Source organism: Grammomys surdaster, unplaced genomic scaffold (genome assembly GCF_004785775.1).
Source record: "Grammomys surdaster isolate TR1022 unplaced genomic scaffold, NIH_TR_1.0 64, whole genome shotgun sequence".
Lineage (NCBI taxonomy): Eukaryota > Metazoa > Chordata > Mammalia > Rodentia > Muridae > Grammomys > Grammomys surdaster.
In genome coordinates, this window is record NW_021604566.1 from 100,133 (window position 1) to 112,550 (window position 12,418).

The following is a 12,418-nucleotide window of genomic DNA, read 5'->3' on the forward strand; positions in this document are numbered from 1 at the left end:
GAAACACTGTCATACAACTACATGAGGGAGAACACCATGCAAGACAGTCAGAGGTAGAAGCACCAGAGCTTTAAACCAGAAAGAAGCATCAAGGTGGCTGACACCTTGCAGAAGTAAGGAGGAGGCAAAGGGTGCCCTGCCTTTTACCCAGGCTTTAGAGGGATCACGTGGCACTTCCATTTTTAATATCTGGCTTCCAGAGCTGTGAGACAATACACTGCTGTCAATTTAAGCCACACTGTTTGTGTTACATTGTTAGGCAGCTCAAAGAGATAATAAAGGAGGTTGAGGCCACCAGCCCACTTTCTCACAGTTCATGATAGCCTAAGAAGCAGGACAATGTACTCCTATGATTCTCTTCTCAGAGTCCTGTCTGTCCTCCTGGGTTTCCTTGCTCTGAGCCTTACCCATAAGCTGTAGGTCCAGAACCATACAGCACAAGGATATCCATCAGAGACCTGACACACCAGGACCATCAAGGTTCACAACACTCCCAATACCTACTACAACAGGAACATCCAGGGACCAAAACCACCCAGATGGCTAAAGGCTCTCAAAAGAACACAATCAACCAGGGCGACACAACACCTCCAAAGCACAGTTACCCTACTACAGCAAGCAAAGAAAGGGTTAAAGCTATAAAATTTCTGACACAAAACATCCAGGAAATCTGGGATACCATGAAAAGACCTAACCTAAGAATGATATTAATAGAAGAAGGTGAAGAGTCCCAGCTGCAAGTCACAGAAAATATTCTCAACAAAATCACAGAAGAAAACTTTCCCAACCTAAAGAAAGAGATGCCTATAAACATACAAGAAATTTAGAGAACACCAACTAGACTGGACCAGAAAAGAAAACCCTCCTGGTACATAATAATCGAAACACAAAATCTATAGAACAAAGAAAGAGTATTAAAAGTGGCAAGGGAAAAGGCCAGACAGGAGCATGTTGTTCTCTGGGAGGCTTCACTCAGCAGCTGACTCAGACAGCTGCAGACACCCACAGCCAAACAGTGGTTGGAGCTTGGGGAAGAATAGGAAGAAGGATTGCAGCCCCTAAGGGAATAGGAACTCCACAGGAAGACCAACAGAGTCAACTAACCTGGACCCTTGGGGGTTCTCAGAGACTGAATCACCAAGCAAAGAACATATATAGGCTGGACCTAGGTGTGCAGCTTGGCCTTCATGTGGGTCCTGGATAACTGGAACAACCCAAAAGCTGTTGCCTATATGCAAGATGTGTTTTACTAGCTGGGTTGCCTTGTCTGGCCTCAGTGGGAGAGTTAGACCTAGCCTCACAGAGACTTGAAGTGCTTGGGGGGTTACCCAGGACCCCCTCCCCACTGGTTCAGAGAAGAAGGGGAGGGGGGAAGGATTCAGGAGGGGGTGACTGAGAGGGGACAGTAAGTAGGATATAAAGTGAATAAGTAAAAAGTTAAAATAAATTTAAAAAGATGAGCCATCCTGTTGCATCTAAAGAACTGGAAAGTATCCATTCCTTCCATCTTCATTCGCCAACACCTCATATTTGCTTCTTTTGTTTTTCTCTTGCTATTTCCTTATCTTTTGCTTTCCTGTGAAAGTTTCTAACTTCATGGGATTTCCCATCCAAAATATTTCAATGGGTGTCTCCAAAGAACAGACACATCCATTCTCCTTCATAATGAATGGTCAAGGAATTCCAGCCAATACGAAACTACTGTATAATAAAACGACTATGCTACAAGTTTCCCATTGTCCCTTAATTGCCCTCGGTAGACCGTTTTTCTTCCTTCCTTCCTCCTCTTCCCCTCTTCTCTCGCTTCCTTTATGATTGGATGCAGGCCCCAGTCAGTGGCCTATCATGTCTCTTTGTTAACTTTTAATTTGGAGCTTCCCAACACCCCGCTTTTGTCTTTTTACTCCTTCGATTTTTACAACATACAGTTTGAAGGGGTCTGAGCAACCTGCTCTAGGAAGTGACCTGCAAGGTGAGGTTGTCTACTTGCTTTGTGATTCAGGTTAGATATAAAGACATTCCTTAGTTAGAAATGGACTCCTTTGCTGTGCATTCCCACTGCATCTCAGCATCAAGTACCTTTCAGTCCACAGTCAGCACTAAGGATAGCAGATTTTTGTTAGGCAGATGTCTAGCTGCAGGATCTTCCCAGTGTAAATAAAGATGCCTTCTCAGGATAATGAGTCATCCGCATACTTGAGGGAGTTCCCGTTCCCAATGCCTAAAAGCAAATGTTCACACGACACATCATTTCACAGCTGACATGCAATACATAGCATGCTCAGCTTGAGGCTCATGTTTTCACAAGGGGTAAAGGTGAGGTTAAGGTTAAAACTAGCCTTCCTCCTTTAGAAATCTAAAAGCACTCTCACAGCTTTACCAACCAAATAACATCATTCAGGTTTGGGTCTCATCTAGGCACTCTAGCCTTTATGATAATTTGCATTAATGCACTGACCTAGTTTCAATCCCCTGTCTCCCTGAGCCCCCAAATTACACTGAAACATAAGAAGGCATACTAAAAGTTAAACGTATTAAAGAGTCATATCATAGGGAGGCAGCCCCAAGGCTTAAAACACAAAATGACTTTAGGCAAATCAAAGTCTGCTTCTCAGCATGTCAAGGCTGCAGTGCCATGGATAATACAGAGCTTATTCTATTACACTTCAGTAGGGTGGTGGTTTCATTGCTGGCTACCACAGAGAACATGAACTTGAGAAAGCAGGACAAAAATAGATCCTCACAGCCATGAAAATAATTTCTGAGAGGTCAAAATACTCTCTACTTTAGCTGGAAGTTATTGCTTTGGTACTCAACGTCCCACAAATACATCCTGAAAGTCTCTGGGAGAATATTAAACCTGGGTCTCAGGGTGCATAAAGCATCAGGCCAAGCCTCAGGACATCCCTGGGCCATAAGAGGATATGATCACTTCAGGACTCCTGTGAAGCTCGTTCTATATGGCTCTCCCCACCAGGCTGCAGGTTCCATGAGAACAGGGTCATTGTCCTGTTTTATCTTTAGTGTCCAGAATAATGTCAAGTACACACCAGGTGTCCAATAATTATAGGTTGGATGAATTAATGACAAAAATGTCATGCTCTTCCAGGTTAGTTCAACTCAACTTTACACGGGCTTCCTAAAGGAGAGTTGTAACATTTTGACTCCTCTGCCTCCTTTTAATTATAGAATATGCTTCTCTAGAGTGTAGGAAAGGGAGTACAGAGGGCCTTTTAGTTCCTCTCCCCCCCCCCCCAACAGCCCAGCTGGTCACTTCAGGGCAGACAAGTGTCAAGACTCAGCTCTGTGTGCTGGATCAGGTTATTACCACCCCTCCTGAGGCCACAGATCTTTCTACCTCTTTCTTTTTTTAACACAACAGGAACCAGGAAAAACTCGCTCGTCCTCACTGCTGAGTAACCTCCTTCTGAAAGTTTCACTGTTAAAAGGTCATGGGGAGAGAGAGATCTGAACACGGTGAATAGGCTGTGTCGTTTGCATTAACTGCTTATGATTTCTCTACTTTGTCTAGATCTGTTGGTAGAAATTTTGGTCCATTTTATTAAATACATAATAGTTGATCAAAAGAAATGATATGCCCTAGAAATTTTAGTATACTTGTTCATGTATAAACATTTTAGTTTCAAGGGGCTCCAGAAGAACCAATTAGCCTTCAGTCAAGATCCTCCAGATTCATGTATGGGGGCCAACAAACAACAGAAAATGGCATACTTTCCATAAAACAGCAATATTAAAAATTAAAACTTAAGAGTAGCAGTCTGCAGTCACTGTGTGCACATTCCATATGGGTCTACAAAGGCCCATGAAGGGCTATTGAGCTATGCTGTGGGAGTGTGGAAAGCAGGCCTGGCAAAGGCTGTGCCTTCACAGTATAATGAGGTGGGACAAGGACTTGAATGAAGAATGCCTGACCTCAGAGCCCTCTTGCTTGAGTCTCCACAGGGACTGAATCCAAGTGCAGGGTAGAAATGAAACCTGTTATTTACAATTGTTGTCTGGCAAGTCTTCAAGAAGTCTTTGATGGTGTCTGAAAGCGCTTGTGTTTGCAGGCATTCAGGACAGCTAAGTTCCTGTTAGGTCACTGCCCTCAGAGTTCACAAGAGTCTCGTGCTGTTCTAAACATCTTTTGATATTATTGAGTCTCTCAATAGTCTTTGCTTCCCCTTCCATCCCTCATCAAAGATGACACATTCACTGAAATCATGGATGCAGTTCAGTTCTAGAGCAGTCCATGCTTGACTGTATAGAAAGCTTTGCTGTAGCAAAAGGGTTGAATGAGGGACACAGGGCACAGCCTTCAGCATGGCCCATCTAAGGATTCTGTTATTGATGACTTGCTTAGACATACAGATCCAATGGCCCATTCTTTCTCCCTTTCCCTTGCAAAAAATCTGGGAGCAGGGACATACACTATATACAAAGGTTCTTTTGAAGTCTAAAATACAGAAATAAGTGGAAAGCATATATTCCTCAGATTGTATTTAATGGTGTAAGGTTGGGGTGGGGAGACTTCCCATAGCCGTTTCTATGTTGGCAACTGCTTTCTGAAGTTCACATTCTCTTCTTCTGCAGACACAGGTCTTTTCTCCTCCACCAATACCCACCAGGTAAGTAAAAAAAAAAAAAAAAAAGACTAAAAAAAAAACTAGCTGTAAGCAAGTACATATCTCTTTTCCTTTCTTGCAAATTAATTTTCCCTTAATGCAGATGTGATTAGGCCAATAAGCAGGAGTTCCTTTCTAAACAAGTGCTTCTCTCTTCTGACTCCAACTCATGTGTAACCACCATTAACAAGGCTCTAATCTTTTGGATTTGAAGGACCAATCAATTAAAATAAAATACCCCCTAAAAGTGCATTGGAATGAGTCTGTCAAGTTTCACTTTGCAATTAGAGAAGCCAGTCACAGATGTCATTATCATCAAGAAAAAAAAACCACAATAGAACACTTATGGAATGAACATAACTTTAGCTAAATAAGTTTTAAAATCAGTTACCTTATAGAACTTTGGGGTTTTAGAATCATTGTCCACCATTTTAGAAAAAGCATTCTGCCATGTTAGTGAAAATTCTCTTGTTATCCTGAAGCTCAAATGGAGGGATGGGTCCAGAGAAAAGTTTTGCTGATTTCCCTCCTTCTCCTGTCATGGAGAAATGGTCTTTCTTCTTTCTTGAGCATTTTGTGAATAACTTTTGTTATGGCACACTGTTACATAATTATTCCTGTCAAGCTTATCCAACAGCTACATCACAAGGTTCTTATTTTTACTGAATTTATTTAGAGTGAGTGCCTGCATGCACCTGTGCACAGTGGTGGTAATCCAAGAACACACCGTAGGAGTCTTTCTCACATTCCATTGTGTTGATTCTAGGGATCAAGCTCATGTCCTTAGGCTTAGTGGCGAGTGACTTTACCTGTGAAGCCATCTCCACAGCCACCCAGATGACACCGATTGTCTGACTCTTTCTCCCTTTTCAGAACATAAGTCCCAGGATACATAAAGCATTCTAAAATGATTTATCAAATACTCTTGCATAGTCAATGCAAAGAAAAGATTCTTTCTCTATACCAAAGTGATCACCATTTGCCAACTGGCATGCCACAGCAGACCACAGAAGTCCTAGAGATGAACAGAAAGCTACAAATAACATCCACATTCCACAGGCACACACAGTCATGGCGCACACACAGTCATGGCTTTGTGGATTTAAACTGAAGTTGAAGTAAGCAGAAAACACCCGTGTCCTGAAGAACAACCTCAGCTAAGAGACTGGCTTAGAGCTGTGTTTCAACATTGTTAGTGATACTGATTCACACGTGTTCCAGTGAGAATGGAATTTTCAGACACAGTCTAGAGTAGGAACCATCCAAAGGTAGGGTAACAGCCAGCAGTAAATGAAACACTCTGTGCTCATTAATCCTGATCAGTTTTTGATGAGTCATGGATTTGTGGTCTGAAAACTGAACACTGAGCCCAGCAGTTCCCTGAAACCAGGAAAACAACATTCTCTAATTTATTTTTCTGACAAAAATCTGGCTGCCATTCAGCAATGCAGTAGAAATACGGTCCACAAAAATGTACTTATGGGATTCTCAATTCACTGACAATTTCCTCTTATAAGTAGAACCAGTAAAATCTTTCAATTCCTTGTATATTATCTATCACAATATAGTTCCTTACACACAATATGGTTTATGTGTAAGGAACAAAAATTATAATCAACTGTTTCTAATGAAGAGAAGGTAACATATTGTGTTCTGTTTGTTATTTCAACTCCTTACTGGTGTTTTGAAAGTTCAGTCCTTTAGTTCTGCCTTAGAGGTAAGATTTGCATTCACTTAGAGATCAAAGTTGTGAGGTACACTATTTTATGGGTGAAACTGTGGCAGCCCTAGGGATTGGAAGGGGTATTGGAGGAAGATTGAGAACAGATCATCACAGTTGCTGATGTTCATTCTCCTAGTCTGTAAGATAAAGGAACTGGAAGCAGCAGTAGGTGCCAAACTCAAGCATGTTTAAATCCAGTGCCCTTATGAAGGCTGCATGGCACAGATGCACCTCAGTACTCTTGCATGCTGTTTGTAGCTTCCCAGAAGGCTCTAGGGGGTCTTTGGGGCTAGAATTCACATCTTTATGGAATTCCTCCCAAGGTTTTACCAAGGTTGGTTTGTGTAATGAACAGACTATCTCCCTGATGGTTGTATGTTACTCCTAAGATTGCTGAACCTTCTGTTTGGGTCTTTTTCTTAGATCACTTACTCTGGGAGAAGCCAGACACCATACTTTATGCATCTCAATAGAGAGGCCCATATGTAAGGAATAGAAATGTTCTGCCCAGACCCATGTAAGCAAGCTGGACAGATATTCTCCAGCCCCAGTGGAGCCTTCATACATTTTTGCCATTTGATGTTTGAAAAGAAGAGCTTCTTTTAAAAGTCAGGACAAAAGTCTCCTGCCTGGTGCGTTCACTGAACACAATAATAAGGAAAAGTCAGTGACTGCTCAGGTATTTTTAGAAAAATGGCTGCTTATCTGCTGGCCTCATAGAGATGCTTCTTGACTTACAGTGTGGTTACAGCCCAGTAACCCAGTAAATCCAATGAGTGCCAAAAAATTGCCTTCCCACGAGCCAGGAGACCTCTGCCCTCACTTTATTTTTCTCCTCGATCATTGCATTGCCTCTTGAAATTCAAACATGAAATGAGAATCCACGAAAGCATGCAGAATATCAGGGATGAGATAAGCCACAGTCTCTGTTCTTGTTTTTGTCCAGAACATGATTTGTTAATTTCACTGTATTACTTTCTGGTGAATTGAATAGAAATAGTCACCGTAGGCTCATATATTTGCACTCTTAGTTTTCAGTTGGTGAGCAGCTTGGAAAGAACACATCAGGCCCAGTGTCTCTCTGTGCCTATCACCCATGGATGAAGATGTTAAGCTCTTGGCTAAGGAAGAAGTTAGTACGAGGGGGTGGTACATTGCTGTGCCAGGGCTGATCATGCTGTTTGTTGAAGAAACAGAAACATATTGGGACTTTGGACAAGAAAAGTCATTGAGTACTTTAAGCAGGGTTTACTGGGCCACCCTACTAGGAACTTGGAGGTGGTACTGAGAGCAATGTGGGCCCAGCTCAAGAGGTTTCAAAGGTGAAGAATATTAGCTAAGTGGCTCAGAGACCATTCTTGTGATAGTTTCATAAAGAATATGGCTGCTTCTTGCCTTTATCCAAAAGTATATGCCAGAGGCTAAATTGTAAGAGTTTTGGATTAATGGTATTGGCAGTGGAGATTTCAAATAACAGCCTAGCATTGACTGTGTCACATGGTTATTAGTGACCACTCTTGTGCAGATCTACAACAAAAAAGAGCAAGTGGGACAAGTTGAAAAAGAACAGCAGAAAAGGTGATGTTGAAGCCAAGTATTGTGCTTATGGAGATAAAAAGTTTAAAGAAAAGCCTGACGCTAAATGCAATAGAGTAGTGAGTGACCTCAGGGCAAGACTCCACCCAGATAAGCTCCCAACTTATGAAAAGGCATTAAAGGAAAGCTTAAGTAGAAAAGCAAACCAATGATAACTGAAAGCTTATGGCAAAACATAATAAAATTAGGGGCACTGGTTCTAGTCCTAACCTTAGCCCTAGTGACTAAGACACATTTCAAGTAGCGAGCAGAAGAATATGGTACTTAACCCAGTTGGTTCTGGCTTAAGAGTCCAGGATACAGGAGTAAAGAGGTTGTGGAATCTTCATCTGAGGTTAAGGAAAGCCAAACGGGCCAGGCATTTTGTAAGGCAGTCCCTGCATGGAGGTACAGAGAGGTTCATTGTGTGAAGCTGTGAAGGTGAAGCCTAGATTGTAATGAAGACCCCAAGATGCTGGAAATGCCAGTGTTGTAGGATAACTGTCAAGAAGAGTTGCTAACAGGGTGCGGAACCAACCCCAAAGAGAGACGTATGCTTCAGTCAACAAAGCTGAAGGGAGTTGTAGATCGGAAGAGACTTTGACACAGAGATACAGAATTTGGAGTTTGCCCTGCTAGGCTTTTGGTCTTGCTTTGGCCCAGTATTTCCTTACTACATACCCTTTCCACCCTTTTGGAATGGTAATGTATATTCTGTGCCATTGTATATTAGAGTATCTGCTTTTTAAATATTTATCTATATGGGGTTATAAGATATTGTGTTAAGATGCAGAAGAAATTTTGGACTTTTAAACAGTGTTGATACTTAAAGACTATGGAGACTTCTGAAGTTGGACTAAATGCATTTTGCATTGTGATATGGCCACAAGCCAATGGGGTCCAGGAAATAGAATGTGGTACTTTGAGAATGGCCCCATAGGCTCATGTATTTACATGCTTAGTCTCCAGTTAGTGAGCTGCTTTGAAGGAGTAGAAGGTACACTGGAGCAGACATGTACTTGTTAAAGGAGGTGTGTACCCTGAGATGGGCTTTGAGGTTGCAGAAACCTAGGCCAGACCCACCCAGTGTCTGTGCTTGCTGCCTGGGATCAGGATGTAGTTTCTCCAGCACCATGGCTGCCTGTATGCCACTATGCTCCCTGACATGATAATGGACTAACACTCTAAAACTTGAAACAAGCCCCCAATTAAATGTTTTCTTTTATATAAGTTGCCTTAGTCATGGTGTCTCTTCAGAGCAATAGAACAGTGATTAAGACATACTCCAAGTACCAGTAATTTCAAGACTCAACACCAAGAAAGCAAGCACTGATTGTTTAGTTACTAATTACTTGCTGATTTCTCAGAAGACCCGTAGAGAATAAGGAGGAGTGCAGAGAATCAGTCTTTCTTCTTTCTGATTTTGGCAAAAAGGCAAACGGTAACCACCAGGCTGACATGTTACACTCCCATGCAGGTCTATTTTAAGCTTTTTGGCTGGGACCTCTGAGGCTACTGAATCATCTGCTGCGTGCCAGGAGAACAACTTAAATGTTACTGGTCACTTATCTCTGTGTTAGTATTTCAAAGGCATTTGTGTAGGATAGACATGGTTAATTTTTCAAAGACCTGCTTTCTCTCTGCCTGTTTTTTTTTTTTTCTACAATAATCCTAGGTTGTTTTTGTGTTACTTCTCAACACCTTTCAATGATGAAATACCAACAGGTATTCTGGTGGCTCAAAAAGTCAAATTACAGTGGAAAACCCACAGATCTGTCCTGGCTCTGGCCACATAATAACAGCACTACTGAAGTAAGTCCAGTTGAGTGGATTCCATCCAAAAAGAGAGGAAGGCCAGGCCAGAAGAGAATCAAGGCAGTGAACCTCATCCAGGACACGGGAGTTGGAATTCCTGTAGGCTGGCATGTCACAATATGCACGTCACTCAGTCATGTAACTAGAGTAGAACTCACACCTCAACTGAGACTATTTCAAAGTCATCACTCTGAGGAAGCTTTATTCCAATTCCAGAAATATCTTGGCATTCGATCTTGATGACAAATTCTTTTGACTATATTTAGTTGTGGCAAGTAACTTTTTTTTTTTTTAAATCAGCGTTATTTTCAAATACAGCCAGGTCATCCAGAAGCCAGAATAAGATGGAGAAATCAATACCATCTGGTAGAAAACTAAACCAACGGACATATTAAGACAAGTTGGAATTTCCCATGCAGACACAAAGATCAGTTTGAAAAGAGAACTTTATGTGACTCTGATAATATTATGTGATAAGCAAATCTGACTAATGTAGCAACTTTCAAGGTCATTTGCTGTTTAGGCATGAATTCTGGAATCTCATTATTTACAATTATCATTGTAAATAAGTCAGCAGTCAGGCATTTCCAGGTTCTTGGCCTCTTAATCCAGAGGACTAAAAATAAGGCCTCACACAGATTTGCAATAATTGCATGATAACTTTATTGAGATGAAGTAATAACAGATTAGAAAAAGATATAGGTTGACAGTAGGCTACACAAGACTACTGAAGGAATGAAATTACTGTTTGGGGTTTCCTTTTCTAGAGTTCAAAAAAATTCATTTGGTTGATAAGAGTTGTAATGAGACCTTCTATTTTGCTTGATTGATTAGGGCCTGCATTCATTTTTTTTTTCAGCTGTGTATTTTCTTTCCAATAATGCACCTGATTTTAATTAGATGCACACCCAATTATGCATAAGCAAAGACAGGAAATAAGGCACTCTCCCTAAAACTTTACTTGAGGAATCACAGTCTTGCCTTACAGTACACACACCAAAACAAGTCCACAAACAAAACAAGTCCTTGGATCAGGATATATGGGAATATATCTACATAGAAATGTCTAAATTTGATTGTAGTTAGGGGAGGATACATGTATCTCCGTCTCCAAGAGGGGAAGGCAGGAGATTGATAGGGATCTTAGCTTGTTCTTGGTTGGGGAAAGGTACCTGTGGTACCTCTATTCTTCCCCTCACCCAGCATCTCTGCCCATAAGCCTCTCCTGAGGATGAACAAATTCCCCAGTTTAGAAAAAGAGGCAGCTTGAAAGATTTGGGGAAACTGTGAATTACAGGTTTGGTTATATGAATGTGACCCGCGTGTAATCGTCTTGCCAGCAAGAACGCATGCGGACACCAGGATCCTTCTGCAGCAAAACGTTTATTGTGATGAAAGGAGGAAGACCCCGGCCCCGAAAAGGCACTGCTTATATACCCCTGGAGTGGCGTGTTCATATCTGATTGGCTGCTTGCTCAGGAACGCATTTTACGCCCCGGGATGGGCCGTGACTTGGCGAGCTTTTACCACATGCACATGTGCAGTTCACCCGTAAACTTGGGAGAGCACCGGATGCCAGCACCATCTTGTAATGGCGAATGCCGTCACCGCTTACCGCGGCTCTCTGCATCTCCCCCTTTTTGTTTTAATAAGAATCACAGGCACTGGCCAATGTCCCGTGTCTTAGGCTAGCTGACGTGAATCCATAACCAGCACCAATGAAAGGTGAGTTCCCTGTCTTAGGCAGTGAGGGTTGCGCACCCACACCTGGCATTCTCTGAATGTGCACCCCAGGTTGTGGCCACTCACAAGGCCCGTCATGGGGTGGACTCACAGCTAGTGGTGTGTTTCTGGCTTATGGCATCAACCTATTCCTGTCGTTGGGACCAATGGCAGCTGGCCCGGAGAAGAAAAGATGGAGCTGCCCTTGGCCTGTCTGGCGCAGTACCAATCATGACTCAAACTCAAGCCCGATCAAGCAAACTCCATCTTGAGAGAATAAGCGATCAAGGACTGATAGTTTAAGACGGTCTCCCTTACCCTACCAGGTGCAATGGAAACAAGTCCTCTGGGTGCAAGGGCTAAGGGAGACAGAAAGAGATGCAAACACCCATCCCTGTGCAATGGAGCCATCTCCCAGGGGTGCAAGGGCTGTTTGCCTCAAATTCAGGTACCACAGCTACACAGACAAGGACCAGCCAGGCCAAGACTCCTCACCGACCCAGTGCAATGGGCAAATTCCTTGGGGTGCAACGGCTGAAGAATCTGTCTACTGGCTATTTCTTTAACATGGATAACTAAATTTCAGAAGATGAACCTTGTTCTAGGGCTGTAAGTGTTTGGGTAATAACGACCTTGTCATGTTTTTGTTGAGCTCTGAGTTTGCAGACCAACCATAACATGAACACTAATCCGCAACATAGGGCTGTACCAAACAGGCCTACTACCACCCACTCTTTAAAGAAAGAGAAAGCTGAAGAGATCCAGGAGGAGAGTCCCTCAGTCAGGGACAAATCCACGCGCGTCGAGTTGATGGCCACCACAGCCGCTCTCAATTTTTTGAGTGTCTCATCGAAGTTTTCTGACCAATTTCCTTTAAGATATTGAGACAATTTCCTGGACAGATTAGCTGCATTATGTCTGACCGGTATGGGTTTTTGAAAGGCAGATAATATGGCCG